The sequence below is a fragment of the Colobus angolensis genome, unplaced genomic scaffold (assembly GCF_000951035.1).
Source record: "Colobus angolensis palliatus isolate OR3802 unplaced genomic scaffold, Cang.pa_1.0 Scaffold516, whole genome shotgun sequence".
Lineage (NCBI taxonomy): Eukaryota > Metazoa > Chordata > Mammalia > Primates > Cercopithecidae > Colobus > Colobus angolensis.
The window spans coordinates 388724-396726 of record NW_012118666.1 but is presented as its reverse complement, the minus strand read 5'-3'; positions in this window follow the sequence as shown (position 1 = coordinate 396726).

Genomic DNA, 8003 nt, shown 5'->3' with positions numbered 1-8003 from the left:
CCTCGCCCGGCTAGTTTTTTGTATTTTTTAGTAGAGACGGGGTTTCACCGTGTTAGCCAGGATGGTCTCGATCTCCTGACCTTGTGATCCGCCCATCGTGGCCTCCCAAAGTGCTGGGATTACAGGCTTGAGCCACCGCGCCCGGCCTATTCTAGTGTCTCACTCTGTTTCCCAGGCTGGAGTGCAGTGGCGTGATCCTACGTTACTGCAACCTCCAACTCCTGGGCTCGGTGTGATCCTCCCACCTCAGCCTCTGCAGGTGTGCACCACCACACCTAGCTAATTTAAAGAATATATATATTTTTTGTTTTAGAGATGGGGTCTTGCTGCGTTGCCCAGGCTGGTCTCAAGCTCCTGGCCTCAAGCAGTCCTCCCATATCAGCTTCCCAAAGTGCTGGGATTACAGGCAGTGTCCTTCTAATGTCTTTGGTCGGGCCTTCTCTAGCCTGCGACTGGAGGGTCTAGATCTCCTCCTGGCCTGGGTAGTACAGAGAGTGTAGTCTAGGTGGCCTGAGGGGTGCCCAGGGATCCCCAGTTTGGGAAGTCCTTATCTTCAGGGATTTCTGGCCAATGTGGTCCATACGGTATATTTAGAGATGCTGGGAGGAGGGGGTGGGAAATTGCTGGAAACACCCTATTAGACACCAAGTAAGATTTTCAGGTAGGATTGGCAAGGCCTGAGTGCTGGGAAAGTATCTGCAATGCCTCCCTTTCAAGGCTGGGAGACCCCGCCGGCGGGGGCGGTTGTGGACTTGAGGGACTGACCCCACAGCATAGAGGCTGCTGGGAATTCCTGCACCTTTGCCACGCTGCCACCCGAGGCAGGTTCCCAGCACCTGTGCTGCAGCCTCTGGAGTGGGGGGCATGGGGGGGAAGTAAGGGGCCAGGGTCATGGGGTCCATGTCCACCTTCCACCCGCCTGGGCAGTTTGCTTGGATGTAAAAGGGAGATGGCACTCCCCAACCTGCCTGGGTCTCAGGGTGGTGCTGTATGTAGTCCAAGGGACTTGGCGTGGCCCTGTGGGGATGCTACAGTGTGGGTGTGTGGGCCCTCTGGGGGCAGGTCTGTGGTGGAGACAGGGCAGGAGGGCCTTGTTTGAGGGCTGGGGGTCCTGGGCGCTTGAAGATGCAGAAGAGGCTGCATGGTTGGGGAGGCAGGTGAGTGGGGAGCAGCTTGGCCCTTTCCCCTCCTGTTCCCCGTGGCAGAGGGGAGACCCTCCAGGCTGCCTGCCTCTTAGATGGTTGGCTAAGGATAGGCCTCTTTGCTGGCTGGGGTCTAGCAGGGTCTCAAGGTGCATTTTCTGGCTCCTGGCAGAACCACCATTAAAGCAAGTCTGTATCTTTTCGTCCATCCGTCTGTTGTTCCACCAGCCAATGAGAACCTTGCACAGGTGTCAGGCCTGAGGGGGTCTCATTAGGTCCTGGTCCCTAGCCCCCGGCTGGCACATGAGAAGGGCCCACTTTATATTTTATTTTATTTATTTGTTTGAGATGGAGTCTCATTCTGTCACCAGGCTAGAATGCAGTGGTGTGATCTCAGCCCACTGCAACCTCTGCCTCCCAGGTTCAAGCAATTCTCTTGCCTCAGTCTCCTGAGTAGCTGGGATTGTGGGTGCATGCCACCTCACCCAGCTAATTTTTGTATTTTTAGTAAAGATGGGGTTTTGCCATCTTAACCAGGCTGGTTTCGAACTCCTGATCTCAAGTGATCCGCCCACCTCGGCCTCCCAAAGTGCTGGGATTACAGGCATGAACCACCATGTCCAAGCCCCACTTTATATTTTATTATAAATATTGTTGAGGAGTGAGGGCTATGCTATACCAGGAACTTGCCTGGCTCATACCCTCATGTCGTCCAACCCCCATCAAGACATAGAACAGCACTTTGGGAGGCTGAGGCAAGAAGATGGATTGAGGCCAGGAGTTTGAGACTAGCCTAAACAACATAGCGAACCCCCCTGTCTCTACAAGAAGTACAAAAATTAGCCGGCGAGGTGGCTCATGCCTGTAGTCCCAGCTACTCAGGAGGCTGAGGTGGGAGGATCGCTTGAGGCCAGAAGTTTGAGACCAGCCTGGGCAACATAGCAAGACCCTGTCTCTTAAAAAAAAAAAAAACAGCAATTAACTGGGTGTGGTGATGTGTGCCTGTAGTACCAGCTACTTGGGAGGCTAAGGCAGGAGGATTGCTTGACCCCAGGAGTTAGAACAATCCTGTAACCCCTAAAAGTTTTTGAAGCCTGTTTGTTTATCCTTGTCTCTTGTCCCAACCCAGCAACCACTGATCTGTCTTCTGTATGTGGTTTTCCATTTGTAGAATGTCACATAAATGGAATCCTGTAGTCCACAACCTCTGAATCTGGCTTCATGCAGCACAATGCATTTATGTGCATTGCTGAGTGCATGGGTAGCTGGTCCCTTCTGGTTCCTGAGCAGTATTCCATAGTGTGGATATGCCACATACCTCTAGCCACTCTCCTCTCTAGGGAAATCTAGCAAACTGGCTTGGCCGGCCCTGCATCAGCCCGGGACCCCCCAGAAGAAGGTGGTTCCTCTTTCTCATTTTCACAAAGGCACCATCTGGCTGGCAGGGGGCCTGTGGCCTGCACCCCATCATTCCCCCCCCACACACACATCGAGAGCTGACCCCAAGCCAGGGGAGCTGCTCATCTCTGTCCTCAGAGCTGGAATTTCATCTTCTGTTTCTGGTGACTCATACTGTGAGCCCCGCGATGAAATTACACCTGCCTGCCGCTGCCCTCGGGGCCTCTGGCCCCATGTGATCCTCCCGCAGCCATCCAGGTGGGCTCTGGAATAATTGAGGCTACGGGGCCAGGACAGCTGGAGGTGGAGGGTGGTGCCAGGGAGGGGAGTTGTCTGTGCCCTGGGGTATCTTGCCCATGATCTTATGTACCCCCACCCTCTGGGAGTCTGGGGGTTCCTGGTGGTGAGTCTCTGGTCTTCACTCCTGCAGCTGTTTTGCTTGGGGTAGAAATTCCATGTTTGCATGAAATAAGAGTAGGACTTCTTGGGGTAGGGAAGGAGGGTGGTGAAGCCGCTGTTACAGGCAGGAACATGAGTTAGGATCAAACGGAACACGGCTGGCTGAGTGATGTCACATCTCTGGGCTTTGGTTTGTTCATCTTTTCTTATTATTTTGAGACAGGGTCTCGTTCTGTCACCCAGGCTGGAGTGCAGTGGCGCGATCATAGCTTGCTGCAGTCTCGAACTCCTAGGCTCAAGTGATTCGCCCACCTCAGCCTCCTAAGTAGCTGGGTTTGCAGGCACGTGCCACTGCACCCAGCTGATTATTATTTTTTTTTTTTTTGAGACGGAGTCTCGCTCTGTTGCCCAGGCTGGAGTGCAGTGGCCGGATCTCAGCTCCGCCTCCCGGGTTTATGCCGTTCTCCTGCCTCAGCCTCCTGAGTAGCTGGGACTACAGGCGCCCGCCACCTCGCCTGGCTAGTTTTTTGTGTTTTTTAGTAGAGATGGGGTTTCACCATGTTAGCCAGGATGGTCTCGATCTCCTGACCTTGTGATCCGCCCGTCTCGGCCTCCCAAAGTGCTGGGATTACAGGCTTGAGCCACCGGGCCCAGCCCCAGCTGATTTTTTTATTTTGTAGAGATGGGGATCTTGCCATGTCGCCCAGGCTGGTCTCGAACTCCGGTGTTCAAGTGATCCTCCCACCTCAGCTTCCCGAATGCTGGAATTAGAGAGGTGAGCCACTGCGCCTGGCCTGTTTATCTTTAAATGGGAGAACAGAACACTAGGTTTGCAGGGCTGTGAGACTCAGCTGAGGGTAGTGTGAGCGTGTGGATTACCACAGAGCCCTGGAGAGCCCCTGGGGCCACCAAGGAGCAGGAGGTGGGGACATGTGAGGCTCAAACCTCCTGTGCCCCTTTGGGCCAGAGTAGGACCACTTTTTTTTTTTTTTTTTTTTTTGAGACAGAGTCTTACTCTGTCGCCCAGGCTAGAGTGCAGTGGCACCATCTCGTCTGACTGCAACCTCCGCCTCCTGGGTTCAAGTGATTCTCCTGCCTCAGCTTCTCCAGTAGCTGGGATCACAGATGCGTGCCACCACACCCGACTAATGTTTGTATTTTTAGTAGAGGTGGAGTTTCACCATGTTGTCCAGGCTGTTCTCAAACCCCTGACCTCAAATGATCCACCCGCCTTGGCCTCCCAGAGTGCTGGGATGACAGGTGTGAGCCACCGCACCCTGCCGTAGGACCACTTTTACTGGAGTTACCTGTTAGAGCTCTAAATACAGTTCTGGTCGCTAAATGTTTAGAACCCATTGCCACCTGAGGTTGGCCCTGTGTGAACAGTGGCTGTTCTGGTGAACCCCTATGTGGCCAGCGCCTAGATTATGGTGGTTCATGGACTCCAGCTTGTCACTAGCCTGAGGCTGAGCCTCAGTTGGACCTTCTAGAAAATGGAACCACAGCAAGTACCTCCCCAGGGTTGCCAGGTGGGCGTGAATGCAACAGGGGACCCCAGCAAGAGTTTGTCAGTTTCCCATTGGCAAATCCATGAGTTTCCCAGGGCTCTCAGCTTCCTAAGGAGACGGAGGTTCCTGGGTGATCACATGTCTTACGTGGGTGTCTTGAGAGATTTGGGTTTTTTTTTTTACTGTGTTGTTTTTGTTGTTGTTACTTGTTTGTTTTTGAGACAGAGTCTCCCTCTGTCACCCAGGCTGGAGTGCAGTGGTGTGATCACGGCTTACTGCAGCCCCCTGCCTCCTGGGTTCAGGCAATTCTTCTGCCTCAGCCTTCCGAATAGCTGGGATTATAGGCACCTGCCACCATGCCCAGCTAATTGTTGTGTTTTTAGTAGAGACAGGGTTTCGCTATTGTTGGCCAGGCTGGTCTCGAACTCCTGACCTCGAGTGATCTACCCGCCTCGGTCTCCCAAAGTGCTGGGATTACAGACGTGAGCACGAGCCACTGTGCCCAGCTGGTTTTTACTTTGTTATTTAATTTGCTATTTGTGAAATCACTGTAGCCCCTCTCAGAGGAAGGTTGCCCCAAAAGCACCTTCCCCCGTACCCAACCCTTGCCTCCCACCCCTACCGAGTCCCCAGAAGTCCTCAAAGGCTGGACCCTGGGGCCAGCACTTGGTGGGAAGCCTGGAAAGAGGTTAGCCCTATGCAGGAAGGAAGGCCCTTGGGTGCTCCTGGGTGGCTCCCTGCAGCAGACAAGACCCCCCGCCCACCCACCTGGCTCCAGGGTGGTCCTGGCAGCTCCAAGGGGTCTTATGACTCTCTCAGTCTGATGTCTCTCTCATGTTTATCCAGGAGCTGGTTTTTCAGGCATGGCTGCTTCTTGCAGTGAGGCCAGGTGGGGAGAGGCAGGGCTTTGGAGAAAGAGGTGGTTACCCCTGCTCCCAGTGCACACCCTGGCTCCCAGCTGTGGGTGCAGCCCTCTGGGCAGGTGGGCAAACCACATCCTCCCTCTTTGATCCTGGTCCACCCACCCACCTGCCCCGGGCTAGCAGCTCCCTGAGATATTCTCTTCTCAGCATATCCAAAGGAGAGGGCCGGGGCTCCCTCACTTCACAGCAGGGTGCAGTGGAACCATCAGGGTCTTTGAAGCTAGACACACCTAGGTTCAAATCCCAGCCTGACTGCTGAGCTGCTGTGTGACCACACGCAAGTGACTGTACCTCTCTGAGCCTCATCTGAACAAACAAGGATAGTTTTCTTATATAGTATTGCCAGGTTCTTGGGAAAATCGGTGTATTCAGTTGCGGGGAGCTAGCTACCATCTCAGTGAATAACACTTTTTCAGCTTGTCCCGTGATGACCCCAGAAGCTGGCCCCATGGGAGCCCCACTTCCCCAGACAGCGAACCTTGGACCCCTTCATTCCAAGATCTGTTCTTATCTTCTGCCTGTCTGAGACACACCCCTCTGTCCCTGGGGTGTGGGGTGTGGGGTGTGGCATGCCTCAATTTATTTATTTATTTTTTAAGACAGAGTCTTGCTCTGTCTCCCAGGCTGGAGTGCAGTGGCAGGATCTCGGCTCACTGCAACCTCCACCTTCTGGATTCAAGTGAGTCTCCTGCCTCAGCCTCCCGAGTAACTGGGATCACAGGTGCCTGCCACCACGCCTGGCTAATTTTTTGTGTTTTTAGTAGAGACATGGTTTCACCATGTTGCCCAGGCTGGTCTTGAACTCCTGACCTCAAGTGATCCACCTGCCTTGGCCTCCCAAGGTGCTGGGATTACAGGCGTGAGCTACCGCACCTGGCCAGCATGCCTCGGTTTCTGCTTCTGCAGACTGGGAAAACCTCAAAAGGTAGAACTGGTTGGTTCTACCCTCGGCCTGCCGACCCCTTAGCCCCTCAAGGTCACAGTCAGCCATCCCACTTGTTAGAGGCCAGGCCCTGTTCTGGGGTGGGGGATACCTGTGGCTGCTTAGGGGATGGGAGACAATGCCACTCCTAGGTATTGTTGATGGCAACCTGCAGGAGAAGTGACTTTCTGCACAGCCCTGGAGGACGGAGATTTGGACAGAAGTATGGGGCCAGAGACAGGATGTGACGGTGGGGCTGCTGCATTGACTCCAGGTGAAGATCTGTATCTGATGGCCTCACTCCCAGGCAGCTCAGGGGTTCCCATGGCTCCTGGAAAAGCTGCAGACTGGGCATGGCCAGGCCCTGCCTATGTCTGTCTGTGCCAGCCACGATGAGCCTCATCGTTTCTAAAATGTACTGTGCTCTGTCTCGCTTCCTGGAACACTGCTGCCTCTCCCCTGAAGCGTGTGTAATGCTCCCTGGCTGTGCCCCTGGGCTGATTTCTCGTTGCAGGTCTCAGCTGGGATGTCACTTCTCTCTGCAGAGCTTCCCTGACCTCATCTCCCCCTCCAGGTCACATTAGGTGCCTCTTGCCTGTGTCCCCAGCCACAGCCCGCATCACAAACAAGATTCTAATTGCCCTTGTGCTTGTCCGTCACCTTCACAGACAGAGTGTGACTTCCAGTGGGTCAGGGCCCCATCATTGTGTTGTTCTCCACATCCCTGCCCTTCTTAGCACCCTGCTTGGTGCGGAGAGGGCATCCTGCGCAACCTTGTCAAGTGAATTAGAAGCAAGCTCGGGGTGGGAGCCCGTGAAGGGTGGGGGCCTCCTCCACCCCTTTTTTTTTTTTTTGGAGACAGGGTCTCACTCCATTGCTCAGGCTGGAGTGCAGTGGCATGATCTCGGCTCACTGCAACCTCTGCCTCCTGGGTTAAAGCAGTTCTGCCTTAGCCTCCCCAGTAGCTGGGACTACCTGCCAACACACCCAGCTAGTTTTTGTATTTTTAGTAGAGATGGGGTTTCACCATGTTGGCCAGACTGGTCTCGAACTCCTGACCTCAAGTGATCCGCCCGCCTCAGCCTCCCAAAGTGTTAGGATTACAGGGGTGAGCCCCTGTGCCCGGCCCCCCTCCATCCTTCAATCCCAGCTCTCGTTGGCGCTCCTCTACCCACACCAGGAGTTGCTTCTGCCAGCCTGGCTGTGGCGTTCAGAGGCAATCTGGAGGGCAGTGGCGATGACAGTGGGGGCACCTTGTCTCTCTGAGCCGGGTGCAGCCCAAGTTGGGGCGTTTCCCTCCAGGAAAGGCAGGTGATGTGGACAGACAGCGCCAGTGTGAAGTGCCAGAACAGTTAATCCTCTGGACTATTTATTTATTTATTTATTTTGTTTCGTTGTTGAGACGGAGTCTTGCTCTGTCACCCAGGCTGGAGTGCAGTAGCGTGATCTCAACTCACTGCAACCTCCGCCTCCCAGGTTCGAGCGATTTGCCTGCCACAGCCTCCCGAGTAGCTGGGATTACAGGCATGCACTACCACACCTAGCTAATTTTTGTATTTTATTTTGTATTTAATTTTTAATTTTTATTTTTTGAGTCAGAGTCTCAGTCTGTCACCCAGGCTGGAGTGCAGTGGTGTGATCTCGGCTCACTGCAACCTCCAACTCCTGGTTTCAAGCCAGCCTCCCGAGTAGCTGGGATTACAGGCATGCA